The 22,506-nt window shown below is 46.5% G+C and overlaps 1 protein-coding gene across 1 annotated transcript in view; it reads left to right on the top strand.

Annotated features, from left to right (window-relative positions):
- AHDC1 (AT-hook DNA binding motif containing 1) overlaps nucleotides 1–16,969 on the top strand; it is an 84,893-nt gene extending 67,924 nt beyond the window's left edge. Inside the window, 1 exon segment of the mRNA XM_072609524.1 lies at nucleotides 16,649–16,969. The gene's annotated coding sequence lies outside the window, so the exon portion shown is untranslated.
- The last annotated feature ends 5,537 nt before the right edge of the window (nucleotides 16,970–22,506 follow it).

The raw sequence follows: 22,506 nt of genomic DNA, 5'->3' as shown, positions 1-22,506 counted from the left end.
AGACTGGGGTGTATAGGTGGAAAAATGGGGAAGATCCAGAACTGAGAGACTTGGTCAGAGAAAAGAAAAAACCTCCCTCAAGGTCACCCCCCACCCAGTCCCCAAAGCCAGCTCCTAATTATTCCGTCTCTCTCAGCTCTGTGTGCCTGAATAAGAAGATTCCATTCACATGCTTCTCCTCCATTGGCCATGTTCTCATGGTGAGGAAGTCCCTTCTTATGTCTGATCACCATTTCTGCTGCTCCCCGGCAGGCCCTCTGGGTTCTTTTCTTGTGGACTTGGTGCCTCCTCACTTTCTTCTGGCCTCTCACACTGACAGCTCCTCACTTGTGATCCTGTGGCTTCTCATGGCCCCTTCCATAGCCTGATCTTTATTACCTATCGACTTCTCACAGTCCTCACCTTCTTGGGCAGGATACTGCATTTTGGAGGTCAGATCTGTGAAATGCGGCCTCCCGATTTCACATGACATGGAACTAACCACTTGTATAACCTGAACCAAAGGGGAGGTCTGGTCACCGATGATCTGGGGTCATCTGAGAAGGAAGTCTCTAGTGGAAGCCTTTGGGATCTACGTTTGGTGTGGGCTCCTTAACCCTTTATGTGGGTTATAAGGGCATAGATGCTGTATTCATTAAGTCAACAGCTGGCACATAGCTGGGCAGGATAGATAACAGACTGAAGGAAAGAGTCAGAACCCCAGAAGTCCTTGACCTTGGACTGAATCTCATAAGATGAAACTGAGGAGGAATAAATGTAAAGTCCCACACTGACATTTAAACTAAGTATGAGATGGGGAAAGTGTGGGCAGCAGTGTGCATGATAAAGATCTGGGGATTTCAGTGAGCCTCAAGCCCCGGATAAATCAACAGCCAACCCAAAAAAAGTTCATGGGATCCTGGGTCATTACAGGAACATGTAAGCTGCCTTTCTGTGTCCTGCCTTAGTCTGACCAAATCTAATAACAGCGACAGCGACAGTAATAAAGGCTTGTGTTTATATGCCTGCTGTGTGCCAGGCCCTGTGCTAAGTGCTTTACAAGTATTATCTCATCTGATCCTCACAGCAACCCAGGAAGATAAATGCTGTTATTATCCCTTTTTTACAGTTGGGGAAACTGAGGCTAACAGTGGTTAGGTGACTAACCCAGGGTCACACAGTGAGGTAGGGTCTCGGGTAAGATTTGAACCCATCTTCCCTGACTGGACCTGGTGCTCTGTCCACTGAACCGTCCAGCTGGAATACTGTGTTCAGTTCCAGCGGTAGGAAAGGTATTGATAAGCTGGTGCGGGAGACCAAGATGATGATGAGCCTTGAGTTCAGAGCAGGTGAGCCTAGATCAAAAGCACCAAGGGCATTCAGCCTGGAGAGGACTTCCATTAATAGCCTTTAAGTGTTTGAAGAACAATGATGGAGGATAGATTGGCCTGGTTTTGATGCCCCAAAGGGCAGATATAGGAGCAATAGGTAGATTTTTGTATTTATTCAGTATATATTTTTATAACATTTATATTCTTTTTTTTTGGAGGTAACTGGGGTTATGTGACTTGCCCAAGGTCACACAGCTATTTAAGGCCAGATTTGAACTCAGATCCTCCTGGCTCCAGGGCCAATGCTTTATCCACTGTACCACCTAGCTGCCCCCACACATTTCGAATCTTGAGGGCATGGATTATTTCTCTGTTGCCAACACAGTGCTTGGCACTCGTTAGGAGTTTCATAAATGCCTACTGATTGATAGATCAGTTAACATGTACATGTTGTCCTTCTCCCCTCCCCCACCACACACACAAATGTAAGAGGGCAGGGATTCTTTGTTCCCCCACCTCCTGCCACAGTACCTGGAAAATAATAGGTACTTAACAAATACTAATGGATTTAAATCACAATGGGTCAGATTTGGGTTGAAGTCTGGAAGAGCTTCCTCAATTTCCCAGCTTTCCAGAAGTAGGATCGGAGCAGGGGTCCTCCCTCCTCTAGAGTCTTCCCTGGTAGGCTGTGCTCTCTGCTGTGTTCTTTTCTAGGCTGGCCTAGCCAGCTTCCAAGGTTCTTTCTAGGTCTGCACTTTGGTGATGCTGGGAATCAGGGCAGATACAGGAGATACAGTCCAGGCCAGTGCTGTGTCTGGGAGGGAAGCAGACCCAGCCTCTCAGTTCTTTTCTAAATAGTCAGCTAAGACCTGTTGTATTGGGAATGCCTAGAAAGCCCTGCCCTCAGGGAGTTCCCAGTCTAATGGGGGAGACAGCATGCAGGTACCTCGAGAGGCACCTCGGTACAAATAAGATCCATGCAGGATAAATGGGAGATGATGGGAGGTGGGAAGCTCTGGCATTGAGGGGAATCAGGGAGGGCTTCTTGCAGAGAACATCGATGGTGCTCTAGCCAGGGAAGCTTATGAGGTGAGGATGAGGAGGGGGAGAATTGCAACTATCAAAGATGCCCAGAGTTGTGAGATTAAGGAACCCCAAGAGCCCCTGGTCTCTGGGTCACAAAGTATGTGGGGGATAGAGTAAGTCATACTTAGAAGACTGGGAAGGTAGAAGGTGATGGAGAACTGTACAAGCCAAACAGAATTTTCCTTTTGATCCTGGAGGTGCTAGGGAGCCACTGAGTCAATTGGATAGTGGGGTGGTAGAGTCAGACCTGTACTTTACTAAGATAGGTTTGACTGAATGGAGAGACTTGAGGCAGGAAGACCAACCTGAAGGCCATTGTAGTGATCTAGGCGTGAGGTAAGGAGAGGCTGCATCTGGGTGGTGGCAGTGTCAAAAGACAGAAGGGGTCCTCACTAGCTGTGTGACCCTGAGCAAGTCACTTCATCCTTTTTGCCTCAGTTTCCTCATCTGTAAAGTGACTTGGAGAAGGAAATAACAAACCACTCCAGTGCCTTTGCCAAGAAAACCCCAAATGGTGTCACAAAGACTCAGGCACAACTGAACACCAGCAACAAAAACAGAAGATAATAATGCCAGGACTTGGCATTGAATGGGTATGGGGGGAGGTGAGTGAGGGTGAAGAAGTCAAAGGTGACACCTAGCTTATAAGTCCTTGGGTAGCATCCAGTGTGATGAGGGAGACGTAATACCCCTGGCCTATGAAGGAGCTCCTGCTCTGGGGAGGAAGCAAACTCTCGACCCTCACGGAGCCATTAGTCTGACAGGGGAGGCATAACAGTGTGCTGCCTTTCCCTCCACCCCCAAACTAAGAACTTCTGCTCTTAGGGTACCCAAATTGGATGGGAGAAACAGGTTATAGGATTCAACCCCACAGGCATTAATACTTAAGGAAAAGAATGCTTATCCAAAATCACTGAGTTGGTCTCAGCTACCCACACTCCCCCTCATTTAGTAGTCTGATATGCAAAGCAGGCCTTCGGAATGTGGTGGATTTGGGGTTGGTTGTCCCATTTTCCTCAGACTGAGATTAAAACCAGCTGAATTCTTTGATTACATACCCTATGATGCCAGGCTCAGGAGAGGAGGGATGGAGAGTCTCTGAGGACTTATGGAACCCTTCCTTTGCCCAGCCCAATAGGGTGGGTGAAAAGGCAGGGTGGAAAGACCAGGGAAGGAAACAGGGCCCTTGCCCATGGGGAACTGATATTCTAGCTGGGAAGATGAACCTTACACATCTGAAACCAAGTAGTCCAATACAGGATATGATGATGAGTACTAAGCTGGGTGGGGACCCTTGAGGCCTGGAGGGGGCTTGAAAGTGGGTGGTATGGTAAAGAGACCACCAGACTGAGTCACAGGATACAGAATGGATTCTGTAGCTTTCTTCTCACTCAGCTGTAGCTCACTCTTCCTCTGAACCTCAGTTTCTTTAGCAGTGAGGGAACTGGACCAGATGTGGTTCCTATAGGCACTAAGGGTGGATGATGTCTGGCTATATATGTGAGAGGGCTTCCTAAAGGAGATGTGTTTGAAGCTGGGTCTTGTAGGATGGGTAAGATATAGCAGCAGGAACAAGCCCATTGTATGGGGTGAACGCTGGAGGACACCAGTTTGGGTGGAACATAGATTGGGTATTGAGGATTAAGGGCCAGGTTATGACTGAGTTGAGAAGTCAAATCAACAAGCATTTATTAAACTCCTGCTATGTGCCAGGCGCTGAACTAAGCAATAGTGATACCAAGAAAGGCAAAAAATAGTCCCTGTCTCCAAGGAACATACAATGTAATGGTAGAGACATGTAAAGAGCTATGTACAGACAAGCTACAGACAGGATAAATTAGAGCTAGTCTACGAGGGAAAGAGATTAAGGAGGACAAGGAAAGTCTTCTTGCAAAAGGTAGAACTTTAGCAGAAAAATTTGAGGCAATGAGGAACCCTTACAGATTATATAGCAGGAAAAGGGTGGCATGTGAAAAAGTTGGTTTGGACCATCCGTAGGGCTTTGAGCGTCAACTGTACTGCATTAGCCTTACTTGAACCTCCTAGAGAATCCTCCTCATCTGGCCTCTCACTGCTGGGAAAATCATTATTATAATAAATTTATATGATGCTTTACAGCTACAGAGCACGTGATTTAGATTATCTCATTTCCTTTAGATAGACATAGATCTGACCAGGCTCTGCCAGGCTCAAGAACTTTCAGTGGTTCCCTATTGTTTTAGAATAAAATGCAAACTCCTGGGTTTGGCATTTCATTAAAGCCCTTCACAGTCTTACTGAAGTCTATATTTTTTCCCTAACTGGGTGTCCCAGTGGGTAGAGCACTGGGCCTAGAGTCAAGAAGACCTGAGTCATTTACTTATTTACCTCTGACATTTACTATCTACATGACTGCAGCTAAGTCACTATACATCTGCCTGCCTCCGTTTCTTCAACTGTAAAATGGTACTTGTAAGTATCAGATAAGATAATAGATGTAAAGTGCTTAGCACAGTGTTTGGCACACAGTAGAAGCTTAATAAATACTTGCTCCCCTTACCTTCCTCCATGGTAGTCTAGTCAGACTGGCCTGTTTGCTAACTGTTGAGTCATTTTTCAGCCTTGTCCAACTCTCCATGACCCCATTTGGGATTTTCTTAGCAAAGATCCTGGAGCTGTTTGCCATTTCCTTCTCCAGCTTATTTTACAGATGAGGAAACTGAGACAAACAGGGTGAAGTGGCTTGCCCAGAGTCACACAGCTAGTAAGTGTCTGGTGGCAGATTTGAACGCAGGTCCTCCCAACTCCTGGACCAGTGCTCTCCTCATGCTCACTATTCCATTTCCTGCCTCAGTGTCCTCTATGCCTGGAATGCTCTTTTTCCTTGTTCCTGGCTCCCATCAAGACTCCACTATAGACCTTTGAGAAAGTCTTTCAATGCCAGCCTCAAATCACTTTGTATTTATTCTGAACCTATCTTAGATTTATTTGTCTTTGTACAAGATGCACGTCCCCAGTGGAATGTGAACTTCTCAAAGATAGTGCCTTTACAGAATCCTTTTAGGTTTGCCAAGGGCTTTACAGAAATTGTCTCATTCAGTCCTCACAACAACCCTGGAAAGTAGGTACTATTCCCCATTTTACCGCTGAAGAAACAGAGGCAGAAAAAGGCAAATGACTTTCCCAAGGTCACCTAGCTAGTCAGTGTCTGACATGGGATTTGAACTTCAGTCTTCCTGACTCCATGATCAGTGCTCTATCCACTTCACCTCTGAGCTACCTCTATATTTTAAGAACTTAATAAATGCTTCTTAAATTCAATAGGAAGTGCCATGATTATTTTATGCCTACTTTATGGATGAGTAAACTGAGGCTTAGGTCCACAAAGCCATTTAGTGGTAGAGTCAGGTCTTAAAGCCAGGTTTGCTGATTAGTAGTACCTGTGCCATTATAGCGCACCTGGAATTCGCTTCCCAGGGGAATTGTCTTCCTAGACTTTGGCAACCAGGCCCAATGGGAGAAAAAAGGTGTAATTATCCTCATTCTGTTTAAAGTCAGGATTCTGGAGGAGAAACCTTTAATGAAAGACTTTGGGATTGCTTCTGACAGCCAACCAGGAACCTTTAGGAAGAAAAGCCCAGTTTGCCCTGCTGGTGGCTTCAGTCCCATTAGGTGGAAGCAAGGCTCTTGGAGGGGCTTGGGAATGGGGCAGGGGGAAGATGGCTAGTGAAAGAATAAATGCAGGGTCTCTTTTCAAAAAGGGGGGATATAGCATGGTGGAAAGAGTTCAGAGCCAGGAGCTAGGTTCAACCACTAACTTGCTGTGTGGCCACAGGCATAACACTTCCCTACCCCTGCCTACCCTTGTTTCCTTCCAGTTTTCTCATGGGTAGAATGAGGAAGTTGAACAGAGATGATTTCTAGGGTCCTCAGCTCTCAGATTCTGTGTTCTGGGAGCCTTCCCAGCTCTGACATTCTATGTTCTAAGGCACTTTCAGCTCTGACATTCTGTGTTCTAAGGGCCCTCCCAGCTCTGACATTCTCTCTTCTGAGATCTCTTCTTGCTCTCAGATTCTCTCTTTCACCCTAAAATTCTGTGTTTTGAGATCTCTTCCAGTTTTCCCATTCTATATTCTAAGGGCCCTCCCAGCTCTGACATTCTGTGTTCTAAGGGCCCTCCCAGCTCTGACATTCTCTCTTCTGAGGTCTCTTCTAGCTCTCAGATTCTCTCTTTCACCCTAAAATTCTATGTTTTGAGAGCTCTTCCAGTTTTCCCATCTATGTTCTAAGGTTCTTCGCAGCTCTGTCTGACATTCCATATTAGAGTGAAGTCAGACTGGATGGTTTCTAAGGTCCTTCTCAGCTTTTACATTTGTGTTCTCAGAAACATTCTGTGTTCTAAGGTCTCTCACAGCTCCAGGAGTGGATATTCTAAGGCCTCTTTCCAGCTCTGACATTCTGTTCTAAGGTTTCTCCTAGCTCTAATAACTCTGATTATTAACTGATGATCTAGTTGAGGAAACAGGTCTGACAAATACAATTTATCCCCTCTAGGAAGCTTTCCTTGGTTGATCCTGTTCTCTGACTCCTCCCTTCCTCACTCGGTTCATCCAGCAATTATTTTGCCGTGCTGATATGTCCCTTTTTCAGCCTTTAGCTCTCTGTATGTCCTGTCTTGCCTAACCAAGGAGTCCCCGAGGGCAGAGGCTCTCTCTTGTCTTCCTTCGTGCATCCTCTGCCTGGTGCAAAGTGGGAACTTTAAAAAATGCTCTTAATAACAGATGTTGACTTGACTTGGAAAATTCCCCTCTATATTTGGGGGAGGGGAGAATCTCTCCATTTCAGTCCAGAAACTAGAGTATAACAAGGATTCCATTTGGTGGCTAAGTCTCCACACAGCCAACAAGAGAAACCATTTCAGGCATATTGTTGCTAGATTCTTTTGGTGTGGTTAGTACAGGCACAGCCACCATTGTTCGAGAGCTGGAAAGAGCCTCAAAGGCCATTTAGTCCCACCTTCTACTTCCACCCCTTTATTTCTGTCTGTAGCAGCCTTACCTCCTATTCTAAGAAAGAAGAAAGAGTTTGTCTCCTAAAATCCTAGAGCCAAAAGGGACTTTTTTGACCACAAGACATTAGATCATAGAATAACAAAAAAACTAGAACGTAGAATGTCCAAACTGGGAGGGACCTTACAACATAGAATGTCAGAGCAGGAAGGGGATTTAGAACGTAGACTATCAGAACAGAGAGGGATCTTACAACATAGAGTGTTGGATCTGGGTAGGACCTTAGAATCTGGAATTGTCAGAGCTGGGAGGGAGCTAAGAACGCAGAACATCAGAGCAGAGAGGGATCATAGAACATTGAATATGAAAGCTAGGAGGGACCTTTGACCCTGGGATGTCAGAACTGGGAAGGCCCTTAGAATTCAAAGTGTCAGAGCTGTAAATGTCAGAGTTAGGAAAGGTTTTAGGACACAATGCCAGAGCTAGGAGGGGCCTTAGGACATAGAATGTGAGATCTGAGGGGCGCTCAAAACATAGAATTTCGATCTGTGAGGGGCCTTAGAATGTGGAATTTCAGAGCTGGGAGGGCCCTGAGAATGTAGAATATCATGTCCATCTGCTGATAGCGGTCATGGACTCTCAGACTTTTGGGGGAGCATGACCAGGTTGGGGTAGAGAATTTGTTTTACTTGATTATATATGTTTGTAACAGAGGGTTTGTTTTTCTTGCTTTCTCATGAAGAAGAAGGGGGGTAGGAAGAAAAGAAAGATCTTTGTAAAAATAAAATTTAATTTTAAAAAGAATATGGAATGTCAGAGCTGAAAGAGACCTTAGAAAATGGACTCTTGCAGTGCTAAGAGCATTAGAATGTTAGACTTGAGGGTTTCCTTGGAACACAAGAGCTTGAGAACTGAGAAGTTACTTAGAACCCATGTAGTCCAGCATACTCATTTTGCTTATTGAGTAAGTGAGCTCCAGAAAGAATCACTGACTGATGGGATCATAGAGCTAAAGCTGTAAGGGACCAGGGGTGTGGGGAGGGAGGGAAGGAGAAGGGAATAAACATTTATAAAGTGCCCATTATTTACCAGGCGTTGCACTGAGCACTTTTTATATGTGTTATCTGTCTCATTTGATCTTCACAATGACCCAGGGGAGTGGGTAGTATTATGATCTCTATTTTACAGTTGAAGAAACTGAGGCAGGCAGAAGTAAAGTGACTGGCCCAGGGTTGCCCAGATAGTAAGTGTCTGAGGCCAAATTTGAACTCAAGATGAGTCTTTGTGACTCCAGGCATGGCACTCTATCCACTGTGCCACCTAGCTGCCTCTGGGCAGTATCTTAGAGGCCCAGTTTATTAACCTAAAACAGTCACCATTAGGAACATGAACCTATTGTCCCTAGAAGTACTTCCTAAACTCTAAACAGATGACTTTTATATTGCCTGGTAGGGTGACCTGAAGTCCCAAGCCCTCATTTCAAATTCCAGATCCTGTTCTCACTACCTGTGTGCCCAGGGCAGGTCTCTGAACCTCCCTGTAACTCAGTGGTATTTCAAGTCTGTCAGATAGAGTTACTGGTTCTTATAGGACCTACACACACACACACACACAGACACACACACTCACACACGCACACATGCACATGCACGTGCACACACAACACACGCATGCACACGCACATACACACAATGGGTATGCAGTGAGGGTTTGGTAGACCTTAAAGTTGTCAAGTCAACAAGCATTTATTAAATACTATGGGCCAGTTATGGAACTAAGTGCTGAGAATACAAATAAAGCAAAAAGAAAGACAGGACCTACCCTCCCACATTCTAGTGGGAGATGACTACACATAGAAAGTAGGAGGAAAACATACTTCTGAGGGACCATCACGGAGAGAGAAGTCTGGACCAAGAAAGGAGAGAAGCAAACCTGGCTGCCTGGGCACTTCCTTAAAATGGAGCTTCTGGGAGTGACTGACCAATTGGAATAGGGGCTGAAGGGGCCAAGGGATCTTCCAGGGCTGCTAGGGATAGTGGAGAAAGAAGGTCAGAGAGTTAGCAGTACAGCTCGGAGAGAATGGAAGGTGTGAGCATGAGAGAAACCTCATCACTATTTTCATGAGCTCTCCACTAGCCCTAGAGTGAGTGGTTGAAAGCTGGCATACCCTGCAATTGAAGACAAGATTCATGAGCCACAAAAGACACATGTGAAGAGCCTACTGTGTGCAGAGCACTCTGCTTACAAATAGCCCTCAAGGTGCTCCTGATTCAGGGAGACACACAGAGAAAGGAAGAAAGGAATGATTTTCCTTTTTGCTTGTGTAGCCCCCCAGTGCCTAGCTCACCGGAGGCACTCCTGTTCATTAATGTTTGTTGGATCGAATTAAATCAATAACAAACCATGTGTGTCTGTCTGCCCTCAGGGCTCAGCTGGTGGGATGAAGAGTTAAGAACTAGAGGAGTTGGAAGAAGGGAGACATCACTACAGCTGGAGTGGTCACAGAAGAGTTTGTAGAGGAAGGGAGATTTGAGCCAGGCCTTGAAGGATGTAGCATGTTGGATGAATAGTCAAGAGGGAGGGAAAGGCATCCAGATAACGAGCTAAAGTTCAGACGTAGGAAGGAACATTGTATGTTCAGAGGGCAATAAACCAGTTTGGCTAGAGCAGAGAATAGAAATATGGGAGGGATAAAACTGGGAGAGTAGATTGGACTTAGGTAGCGGAAGGTCTTGAATGCCAGGGTGAAGAAGCTTGGACTTTGTTCTGTAAGAAATGGGGAGCTATTGAAGGCTTTAAAGTAAGGAAGTGATGTGATCAGAACCATATAGAAGGAAGGTGATTCTGGAAGCATGTATAGGATGGATCATGTCAAGAAGAGACTAGGAAAAAGATAATGATGGTCTGTACTGGGATGGTGTGGGCAGCTAGGTGGTGCAGTAGACAGAGCACTGGGCCTGGAATCAGGAAGAGCTGAGTTCAGATCCAGCCTCAGACACTCACTAGCTGTGTGACCCGGGACAACTCACTTCACCCTAATTGCCTCAGTTTCCTCATCTGTCAAATGAGCTGGAGCAGGAAATGGCAAACCACTCCAGTACCTTTGCCAAGAAAACCCAAAATGGGGTCATGAAGAGTCAGACATGACTGAAAAACAACTGAACAGCAACACTGAGGTGATGACTTGAAGAGTCCCAGGGTGGGGACAAATACAGGACAGATGGCAAAAGACTTAGTGATCAGCTGGATGCCAAGGGAAAGGGAAGAGTCAAAGATTACTCTGAGAAATTTAAATCTGGGTAAGAGGAAGTGGTGAGTAGATAGAATGCTGGACTTCGAGTCTGGAAGACCTGGGTTCAAATTCTACCTCAGACACCAGCTATGTCCCTTTGCCTCTCTTGACCCTCAGTTTCCTCTACAAAGTGGTGATAATAATAGCGTCTACCTCAGGGTTGTTGTAAGGATCAAATGAGATAATACATGTGAAGTGTTTAGCAGATATGAAATTGCCATATAAAGGCTGACCATCATTATTGTCATCATTCATTGATTAGAAGGAGGGTGGTGTTTTCAGTATGTATTACAATGTACTATGCTAGTTTGCTGGGGTTATAAAGACACAAGGCAGTGCCTGCCCTCCAGGAGCTACATTCTTATCGAGGAGGAGATGTACAGATGTTCAGGAATATGTGAAAACAGGGTAAGGGTTGTGTGACACTAACAGCTAAGAAAATCAGGAAGGGCCTCCTCAAAGACAGAATCCCATGGACCACAGTTTTACAAGGACTGTCAGGAACAGCCTGGAACTGTTCCACGACAGTCAGGGACCTCCCAAGTATGGAATTCTGAAGACAGGACAAAAAAGCCCACTGAGGAAGACAGATAGCCTGAAGAGACCAATGGGGATGCTCAGGAAACACAACAGAAATAAGGAAGAGGAGAAGGCTTGGGGAGGGGGGAGGTCAGTCTGGGACAGAGATAGAACATCTGGGGGGGGACGATGTCTAGCAACAGTTGGACACACAGGACGTGAGGTCCGGAGGGAAGTTAGGCCTGGGATTAGACATCTGAAAGTCATCCCCATGGTGGGATGGGAGCTGTTGGAATCCATACCTCTGTTGAGGTGGCAGGTCTGACACAGGGCGACAATAGTCAACAAACATTGGCTATGCTCCTACTATGTGCCAACGCTACTAAATGCTGGCAATACAAAGACAGGCAAAAAGCACTCCCTCAAGGAGCTTCCAGTCTAACGAGGGAAACAGCATGTAAACTATGTCCAAACAAACTATATAGTAGATATATTGAAAATAATAAACAAAGGGAAGGCACTGGCCTTTCCGGGGTCCAGGAAGGTAGAATTTTAGTCAGAGACATGAGGAAGCTAGACAATTGGAGGGATAGTTGTTAGGGTACGGGTGTCTGTCAGGGTAGCAGGTCTAACATAGGGTGACCAGCAGAGAAAAAAGCTATTTGGATAAGGTCAATAGCTGTTCTGAGCATGAGATCATTGAAAAAGCCCAAAGAGAGAAAAGGGGAGGCCCAAGAACCAGTCTTTGGGGGGCACCTACACTGAGTGAGCCAGAAGAGGAAGGAAAGCCAACAGATGAGAACCAGGCCAACAGAGCCGTCATAGAAGCCATCAAATGCAAGAGCCTCTGAAAGGAAGAGGGGGCTCAGTTTCTAACTAGGGCAGGATCTTATCCTCAGGGTGATAACATGTAGAGGGTGCTGACAGTCTTTGTTCTTCTTTAGAAGGTAGAAACAACTGAGCTTAGCATCAAGAGGCCAGAATAATTAGTTCAAATGGGAAGCCTTCAGGCCTCCTAGGTCCTTCCCCCAGGGTGGCTGTACCCCAGGGTGGTTGTACCCCAGGTGAGCTCCATTTCTGCCTGGTCCTACCCTGCTCCTTCCCCTGGCCCCCCCAGCAGCAGCCTTAGTCCTAGAGAGTCTGTTCCCTCCCCCCACCCCCATGGGATTTTTTCCTGCTGCTTGCTCTGAGCGCCCATATGGGTAGCTAAAGCTTTGCAGGAGGGAGAGGCTATCAGCTACTGTCTGGAAAATGAAGGAGATGAGGAGACAGAAAAGATCACTGGGCTTGAGGATTTTGAGCTTGTTGGTAGTCTTAAAGAGATTAAAGATGTTCATCGTGTCCTTGTTGCCCATGTGACCTGAGGAAAAGGCAAATGACTGTACTGGTCCAAATACAAACCATGTCCTCCCCCCCTCCCCTCCCAATATGGCTCATCCAAAACCTCAGTGTGGCCTATAACTGGTATCATGCTGTGTAGACTGAAGTATTTTTTTTTCCTTTTTAAGAGAATAACACTATAGGTGTATAGCCTATATTTGAAGGTAGCCTATATTCCAACTAATACGGTATGCATTCCTCCTTCCCCAGGAGACTTGAGAGCTCATCCACTTTTCACCTTCTAACCTCCAACTCCTCCTTCCTGAGTTGTTCACTCCCACACCCCAACAACGGATGCTGCACTGCAGTGCCTGACCCTGGCCCAGCTGTGCCCAGCTGTGTGTGGAGACTCTGGAGGAGTGGGTTGGAGGAGGGAGGGTGAACTCCCCACCACCACCAGGGTGCCTGGCGCTGCTGAAATGGGCTTTGGCGGAAGCTGCCTGCTGGGCACTGAGATCACCATGGCGACTCTGTTTGGAAAGGGACATTGGCAGTGACTACCAGTTGGTTGATGGGAGAGCAGGAGGGGGGGCTTGTAAAGAGGCTCCCAAGTGACCCCGCTCCCTGTCAGGGGGCCCAAGGACTGAGTCAGTCTCTGCAGCAGGGCGGGATGCAGCTGGCTTTGGTGGTGGATGCTGACAGGCTTCTGAGGATTTCTCCCAACACTGACTCACCCCAACATTCTTTCCTATCATCCAGACCACAGCACACCTGTCACCCCAACAGATACATACCTCACCCCAATGTTTTTCTCTCCACTTGTTATTAGATGTGTCACCCCTCACCCTCTGTCTTCTCCTCCTTGTCACCTTAACTCTTTGACCTGACATTGTAGCAGTGATAAACATCCCCTACCCCAAAAGCCGTTCCTCTGCTTGCTACCCTAGCTATTGTCGACCTACCACTTTGACAGAAATATGCCCCACCCCCTGCTCCCCCATAGCTTTTCTTTCATCTGTCTCCCTGCCTTAGACCTGTTGCCCTGACATCAATCCTCCTCCTAACCCAAAGGCAGTTCCTCACCTGTCATTTCAGTAACCTGGCCTTGTACTCTCCAAACCAACATTCCTCCTGGGTCCCTGGCAGGCCTAACCTCAGCAGCACTAACAGCCAAACAGCCATCCGCATTGCTGAATGTCCTGGAGACAAAGAAGGGGATGCTGAGCTGAATTTGAATGTGGTTGGGCCAGAGAAGGTGGTGGGAGGAGTGGGGAGTAGACAGCATCGGGGGAGAAGACTCTGTCCCCATCCCTGCTCCTGATTTCATCACTGTTCCCTGAGTGATGGTTCCTTCTCCAGCCCCGGGGCCATGCTGAGGGTTTGGCTCATGTGGCCACAGTCATGAGTTTAGTGCAGGCATGTTCTGACAGTGTGGGTGAGGCTGTCTGCTGAGGCCTCTCTGGCTTCTGGGAGAGCAGCTTCCCATTGTCCTCTGGGCTCTGTTGGAGGAGAGGAGAGGCAGGTTCTGGGGGTGGGGGCTTAGGAAGGAGGATGAGGGCTAGGGATAGGGGATGAGTAAGGGAATAGGACCTGAATGAGAGCTTGGGGTATCAGTGAAGGGAATAGGGGCTCAGGGGAAAAGATTCAGGCTCAGTTGGAAGAAAGGCTGAGTGAGGGGGCTGTGAATCAGAGATAGAGGCTCAGGGAAGAGGGTAAGGGCTAAGTGAGTGGATGAGGGCTCAGCTAGAAGAAAAGACTGATGGATGGGAAGTGAATTAGAGATAGGGGATCCGGGAAGGGGCCAAGGACTGAACGAGAATGACAGGGAACCCGCACAGGGAAGAGAATGCAGGTTCAGGAAGACAAAGACTCACTGAGGTTGAAGAGGGAAATAGGGGCTTAATGGAGGCGGAGTGGATGAGAAAGAAGAGGGGTCAGTCATTCCCAGGACTAGCCTCTCATTGTCCCCAGATTGGAAGTCTCAGTCCTTCTCTGAACCAGAAGATTTTCCTAGTCTTGGGGCTTGGTAGCAAGAAATGAAATTCGCAGGGAGCCCAAAAGAGGTTTGGGGGGAAAGTTGATGATGTGCAGCTGTCCCAGGCCTAATTGGATGTCAGATTGAAATATAAGGGCCAGGTCCATAATATTTTCAGCTATTTAAGGCTAAGGGAAAACAAGTGATCAGATTATCTCCAAGGGCATGAATCCTGTGGGTTTGAGATTTACTGTGCCTATTTCCTCAGTTTCTCCAGCATGTCCAGTTCAGAAAATGTTTATTGATCAGAATGGAACTGCTGTTCCAAATTCAGTAAATATTATTAGGTGTCTGCTATGTACAGAACACTGCATTAGCCTGGGAAAGATGTGAAATGTAGATGAGACCCAGTTCCCACTCTCATAGACCTTAAAGTCTAGTTGGATAATGAGACACATAGACAGACAAGCTCCCCTTTTTTTATGTATATGAGAATTACAAAGTGAGATCCAAGAAGGGAAGGATTATTACCTTCTGACAGGGCTCAAGGAGAAGGTGACATTTGACCAAGGCCTAATAAGGGATGAGTATGTTCTCTACCAGGTGAGGTTAGGTGGAGAAAGGGAGAGAGGACAGTCCTGGCATAAGAAATGACAGATGTAGGAAAGTATGTGGGGTCAGCGGGTACAGAGTCCATGGCAGAGTTAGGGAATTAGGGTCAGATGGAACAAGAAATATGCCAAGCTGGTTTAAACATGGAGAGCCTAGAATGCCAGGCTAAGAAATTTGAATTTGATCTCATAGGCAGCAGAGAGACTCTGAGCAGGAAAAGGATAAGAAGAAGGAATGAGAAAGGAGACAGCAGTATAAAAGAAAAGAACACTGACTTTTGAGGCCAAGAATCTAGGTTCAAATCTTGTCTCATCTGGGTACTGCCTGAGTACTTTTGGCAAATACCTCTAACTCTGTGAACCTCAGTTTTCTTATTATAAAATAAGGGTGTTGGATATGGTGGCCTTTGAGTCCCTTCTAACCACAGAGCAAGGAGCCCATGATGTGTGCTGTGTGCTAAGAGGGAAGTAAAGGCAGGAGACAGTAAGATTCCCCCTGGGCCACAGTGGACAAAGAGGCAGAAAGAGCCAAGTTCAAATCCTGCCTTGGCCACCTATGAAGCTTTGGGGCTTAGTACAGTGCCTAGAACATAGGAGGTGCTTAATAAATGCTTTTGATTAGTTGGCCTTGGGCAATGTGTTTCACCTCCTCATCTCTAAAATGAATCTTCTCCATCAAAGTTCTCTCAGTCCTGGTATTTCCTCTTAAGATTTAGACAAGACTTGAAACATACCTTAGAATTACTGGGTGGCCTGGCATTTCCCTCTCTGCGCCTCAGTCTTTTTAGCTGTAACATAGGGGAAAATACTCCATATACTTGTAGAGGTTTGGGGCATGCAAGGAAGTAACAGATTTTCAGGTGCTTTGTAAAGGGCTAGATAAATAGGAGGGATTACATTGTATTTATAACTACTAAATAACAAAACAACATATGAAAAAGCATGTAACAGTTCTTTGTGGTCTGTTTATGTAATTGTTGAGAGGATGGGGTGTGATCAGAGTGGGTGGGATAAATGATCAGGAGGAAGGTTTTGAGCTAGGATCTAGTAGGTGGACTATAGAACATTAGAACACAGACAGTTAGAACATAGACTATTGGAACAAGACTGTAGAACGTTAGAACATAGAATATCAGCGCTGAAAGGGGCTTGATGATACAGAATATCAAAGTTGATCAGACAGAGTGTCAAAGATGGCAGGGACTTTGAGATAGAGAATGTGCAGATTGGAAGGAACCTGGGCAGACATCTAATCCAACTCTCTCATTTTACAGAGGAGGCAACTGAGGCAAGGGAGAGGGTGATAATTTGTCCAAAGTCACAGATCTAGGCAGACTGAGCCTCATATCCTGACTCCTGGGTTCTTTGTTGTCACTTCCTAGTATAATCCCAAACTGAAGAGTTGAGAAGTAGTTTACTCTAATTCAGACTTGGCATTTCTGTAGAGGTAGGAGATGGGGATGGTATGGATGTCATATTGCTATGTGCCTGTTCTTAACCTCCCACAGGGCTCAGTCCTGACCTCCTGTCTTGTGCTTCCTCCACAGCTTTCAGAAACCAACGCCAAGATCCCTCCCATCGTCCCCCACCTCCCGCAGGAGCAACTCACCCCCTCTGCCTCCCGTCCCAACTGCCCCCCAACCCTGGCACCCCAAAGCCCCCTCCTCCTTTTCCATCGCCTCCCCTGGACCTTGAGAACCCCTCCCCCTCCCCCGCCCCCCCCCTCCACGCAGAAGCGGAAGGTGAGCTCTTTCTGCACAAAACCAGCAATTGTAAATACTTTTTAAAAATGTACAAAACAAAACAGAACACAGTTTTAGACAAAAAAAAGACAAAAAAAAGAGCGAGCGAGAGATTGCGAGAGCGAGCGAGAGATTGCGAGCGAGAGAGGCCGTGCCGAGCCGCTCCTCCAGTATGCACTGAGAAATTTATCTACAGGTCGTTAGAGAGAAAGGAACAAGACCCTATTTATTGTATATACCGTTTTATTATAAATGTGGATTGCATATTGCACCCTGTACATCTGCTGTGGTTCCGTGGTGTGCAAATACGCATGGGGGGGGGGGGATGGTTCTCTAGGGACAGCTTTTCTTTCTGGTTTTTTCACTCCTTTTGGGTTGTTTTTTTTCTGTTGTTGTTGTTGTTTTCTGTTGGCAGGACACACCCAAAGATCCAAATTTGTATTAAAAAAAATTAAATGGAAAAAGCAAAAAAAAAAGTCAAAAATTCTTGTGTTGGCAAAATAGGGGTGGGGGGAAGTGGTGGGAAGGAGGGACCCGGGGAGTTTGCATTGGCCACTGGTTCCCCAAAATGGTTGCCCCCAACCTGTCCCTCATCCCATCTTCCTGGATTCTCTGCCTCTAGAATCATGCTAGATTTGCCCTCCCTCCATGCTTCACCACATCCTCGTTCTCCAAATTCACAGATCTTCCTGCACCAAGAGTTCCAGCCCCAGGCCTTCTGGGACCTCCCAGCCCTGGCCCCAATGCTGGGTTTGCGTTCCCTTATTCAACATTTGTCCAGGAAACATTTACCAAGTACAACTGTGTGCAGAACACTACATTAGGCCCTGGAGGGTTGGAGATGGTGCCTGCCTGCACTAAGTTTGCTATCTAATAGAAGGCATCTACCAGCCCAGGGCCTGGCTCGCCCCTCCTTCTGGGACTCCCGGATCCTTTTCTCCCAGGCCAAGCAACAGCAGGAGTATCTACTCTCCAAGCCACATTAGATCCCCTTGGTCCCTCTCTCCAAACCCCACAAGTTTGGCATACACATAGCCCCAAATCGCCCCTTCTTCCAGGCTTCCTAGAAAACTCCACCCCTAGTTCTCTCTTCTCCAGGGGTATGGGCAGGAGAGAAAAAACCCAGCTACGGTAAGACTAGGCCTTCTCCCTTCGTCCTCTCATTTCGCCTCTAAGCCTGAGTATCTGCTCCCCACCCCTTGGCCTGGATTTTTGAGAGATTACATCTAGAGCTGGTAAGGACTTCAGAAGCCATTCAGTCGAATCCCTCATTTGACAGATGAGGAAACTGAGGCAAGCGATTTGCCCAAGGTCACACAGGTGGTATCTGAGATGGAATTTGAATCCATCTCTTTGGACTCCAGAGTTGGTGATCCTTCCACGATCTCATACTGCAAGCTTTTATTTGAAGCGTCCGGACAAAATAAAGCCCGGCTCCTTCTTGGTGTACATTTCTTTCTTCCAAGGACATGAGGTGACCCAGCTCCATCCACCATCCCTCCATTTCCATACCTGGGGGGAGCTCCTGGGCTCCTCATTCCAAGACTCTACGCAATGGGGTCTTCTGGGACTTTTCTGAATTTAGGATTTTTCCCCTGCCCCCTGGAGACATTTTTTACTATTAAAACTCACTACATCTTAAGTGAGGTTTTTTCTTTGTGTTGTTTCTTTTTTCTTTTTGCATTTACTTTTTAATGCATAACAATATTGATTGGCATATTGAATAGTATAAGCAATAGATTTTTATTTATTTATTTATTTTGAGCGTTCCACAATCACTGCCATAAACCTAGATTTTTTCTTTCCCTCCCCCTCCACCTCTCCCCTCCCACCTCGAGACGGCATACAACTTTATATAGATTCTACACATACATTCCATTAAATACATTTTCACCATAGTCATGTTATATAGAAGAATTTAAAAGTATGGGAAAAATCATATGACAAACCAAAACGTAATACAAACGAAAATGACCTGCTACAATCTGCGATTGAATTTCATAGTTCTTTCTCTGGATGTGGAAGGCATTTTGCCTTAAAAGATCATTGGGAATTATTTAAGTCCTTATATTGCAATGAAGTACTAAGTCTACCAGAAAAATTCCTTGCACACTGTGGTTGTTGCTGTGTACAGAGTTCTCCTGGTTCTGCTCCTTTCACTCAGCATCAGATCATGTAAGTCTTTCCAGGCCTCTCTGAAGTCTTCCTGTTCATCATTTCTTATAGCACAATAGTATTCCATTATATTCATATACCATAATTTATTCAGCCATTCCCCAACTGATAAATGGTCAAAGGATATGAACAGGCAGTTTTCAGAGGAAGAAATTAAAGCTATCTATAGTCATGAAAAAATGCTCTAAATCACCATTGACTAGAGAGATGCGAATCAAAACAACCCTAAGATACCACATCACTCCTATCAGATTGGCTAACATGACAGAACAGGAAGATGATAAATGTATGGAGAAGATGTGGGAGAGTTGAAATACTAATTCATTGTTGGTGGAGCTGTAAGCTGATCCAACCATTCTGGAGAGCAATTTGGAACTATGCCCAAAGGGCTACAAAAATATGCATCCCCTTTGACCCAGCAATACTACTTCTAGGATTGTACCCCAAGAAATCATAGAAATAGGAAAGGGTCCTACATGTACAAAAATATTTACAGCAGCTTTCTTTGTGGTGGCCAAAAACTGGAAATCAAGGGGATGCCCATCAATTGGGGAATGGCTGAATAAATTATGATATATGAATGTGTTGTTTCTTATTGGAAAGAATGAAAGCCGGCCCTAGGAAATCCAGAGGCAGAAGGACATGGGGCTTCTGGTCTGATGGAAAAGACAGCCCCTGCCCTCATGAAGTCTGAAGAGGGAGACATGGTCCCTACAATTAGGATTAAGGCAAAGACATCCCCTCATTGACTCTCCCTCTATGCCTTTCATTTTCTCTGCCATTATATCATTATCCCCAAGTCTGAGAAGTAGTTTAAGCTCCTGACTTCTGAGAAAGGGTGCGGCCCATCTCCTCAAAGACTCCCCAGTCTGAGAGACGGATGCCTGAGTCTCAGGAGGACACACAGCCATGCCCCTGGGAAGACTGATGAGGTGGGCAGAGGATACATAATCCCTGCCCTCAGGAAGCCTCCAGTCTGGGATCAATGATCTTGGAATATACTCAAATGACCTTGATTGTAGGGGTGGAGGAAGAAACTGATCAAAGGTTCAGTGGAATCATTCAGGAAAGGCTTCTAGGAGGAGAGAAATCTGGAATGGAAAGCCACCCTGTAGCAGGGGGAGGATACATATGGGGGGGAGGGTAGGTATGCAGGGAAAGGAGTGGATGTGTCATGGGAGGAACATGAAGCTTGAGTCTGGGGGGGGGGGAGGGCGGGGACCTGGAGAAGGTAGATGGAAAAGTGATTGGAATAGAGGGTCACGGACAGCAGGGAGGCTGGGCTGGGGCTGCCATAGGCAGAGGGCCCAGTGCCCATCCTGGCAGGCAAATGAGCAGAACCTACTAAAGACTGAGCTGAGACACTGGGGCCCTCAGAGAAAGGACCAGAACTTCCATTCTCTCTACTCACTCTGGTCAGACTGGATCTGAGGGGCTTCCCCCACCCCTCTCTTCTTCCACTTGACTATGTCTAGAGGCTACCTCTAAGAAAAGGCAGAGAAAGATTATTAAGGGCCAAGAATGGTATTCTGTGAGAGTGACTGGGGACTTAGGGAATGGAATAGAGGCTCAAGGAGGGCATGGAGGCTCAGGGAGGGGGACTAGAGCTGATCCAGGTGGACGGGGTCTCAACAAGGAATAGGGGTACTGAGAGCCCTAGGGAGACTCAAGTGAGGGAATGAATGATGGTTCTTTTTGGCAGAGGGAAGCATGTCGTGAAGGATAGGCACCCCATGAGGGGGATGGAAGATTAGTGAAATAGATGGGGGCTCATTGAGGGGGATGGAAGCTCAGGGAGGAGGATGGAAACTCAATGTGGAGGAATAGATTTGGTGAGAGGATGTTTGGTATGTTCAGTAAGAGGATGGGGACTCAGAGAGAAAGAGACAGACAAAGAGAGCAATTCAGAAAGACAGAGACAGAGAGACAGAAACAGAGAAACAGAGACAGAGAGACAGAAACACAGAGAGAGAGAGAGAGAGAGAGAGAGAGAGAGAGAGAGAGAGAGAGAGAGAGAGAGAGGCAAAGCAGAGGGGATGAGGACTCCATGAAGGGGGATTAGGAGTTAGTAAGAAGGTAAAAGACCAAGTATATATGATGGAAGCGGCTCACTGTTTGGGAGTGAAGGGGTTAAGGGCTGGGGAGTTTTCCGGAATCTCCCCATGGGGGCCCTGGCTCAGAATTTCCATTCTTTCTGCTCACTCTGGTCTGGCAGGATCTGAGGGGCTTCTCCCCTCCCCCCCATCCCCTCCACCTGGCCACATCCTGAGGCCATGATACAATATGCTAGGGTCTTCCAAGTAGCCTTGCTCCAGCTTTATGCTGGAGGCCCATCCCAGCGGGAAAGGAAGGAGGGCAGCCCTCTGGCTGATGGGAACAGATTAGAGGAACTGGACTCTGTGTGTGTGTGTGTGTGTGTGTGTGTGTGTGTGTGTGTGTGTGTGTGTGTGTGTGTGAGCATGCATTTATCTGTGTGTTGTGGGGGAGGGCTGCTAGTGGAAGTGAATGCAACTGAGGTGAAAGGCTGCATCACACATGCATGTGCTTGCATGCGTGTGTGTGTCTCCATCAGTACAATGACGTGGGTGTCTGTAACCAATGGTACATTCATGTATACATTTATTAGCAAATGTGTTTGCATTGTACCTTCATAAGGTCTTCAGTTTAGAGGAAGGGACTTTCCAAGACCCATCCTCACACCCAGAGAACTGCAGTGATTTGCCCAAGATCACACAGGAAGGGAGTAGCAGAGCTGGGACTTGAACCCATAATCTCTGATTCCAGATCCAGTGCTCATTGTACCTTACCACACTTCCTTCCTCCACTGTGGGAGTACGTCATATGACCATAGTTGTGCTTAAGCAAGAACATGTGGGTCAGAGCCTATGGGGCTAGGCCACCCAAACTACATTTGATCTGGAGTCAGAGGACCCGGCTTTGAACCTCCTAGCTCTGTCACTTTTACTGCGTGACTTTCGACAAATTGCTTATCTACTCTGAGCTCCCTTTGTAATGAGGGGGTTAGACTAGGATGCTTTTCAAGGTCCTCTCTAGCATTAAAATGTATGTGCTGCATGTGGTTGGGTGAAAATGTAGGTGGCATGTACCAATGCATTTATACCTAATTGAAGGATATCTTGGGTTTCTGTATGTAGCTGTCATGTATGTGAGAAAGTAGGGTGTTCTGAATATGTGTGTGTGACCATGCGAGTATGGTATATGTGGTCAAGTGGCTCCATGGCACACATACGTACTGTGTGGCTGTTTGGCTATGTGTTGTGTGGCCATGTGGCCATGCTGTATGTGATCATGTGGGTATGGTATATGTGGCCATATGGCTATATGACACACAAATGGATTGTATGACCATGTGGCAATGCATTGTGTGACCATGTGGGTATGTGGATATGGATGATGTTTAGGGCTGTATTTGACTGTAGGTATGATATGGGAAAATGCATTGTTTAGTGTTTATGCTGGAATATGAC

Source organism: Notamacropus eugenii, chromosome 5 (genome assembly GCF_028372415.1).
Source record: "Notamacropus eugenii isolate mMacEug1 chromosome 5, mMacEug1.pri_v2, whole genome shotgun sequence".
NCBI lineage: Eukaryota > Metazoa > Chordata > Mammalia > Diprotodontia > Macropodidae > Notamacropus > Notamacropus eugenii.
The sequence above is the reverse complement of the archived record's forward strand: the minus strand, read 5'-3'. Positions and strand labels throughout refer to the sequence as shown.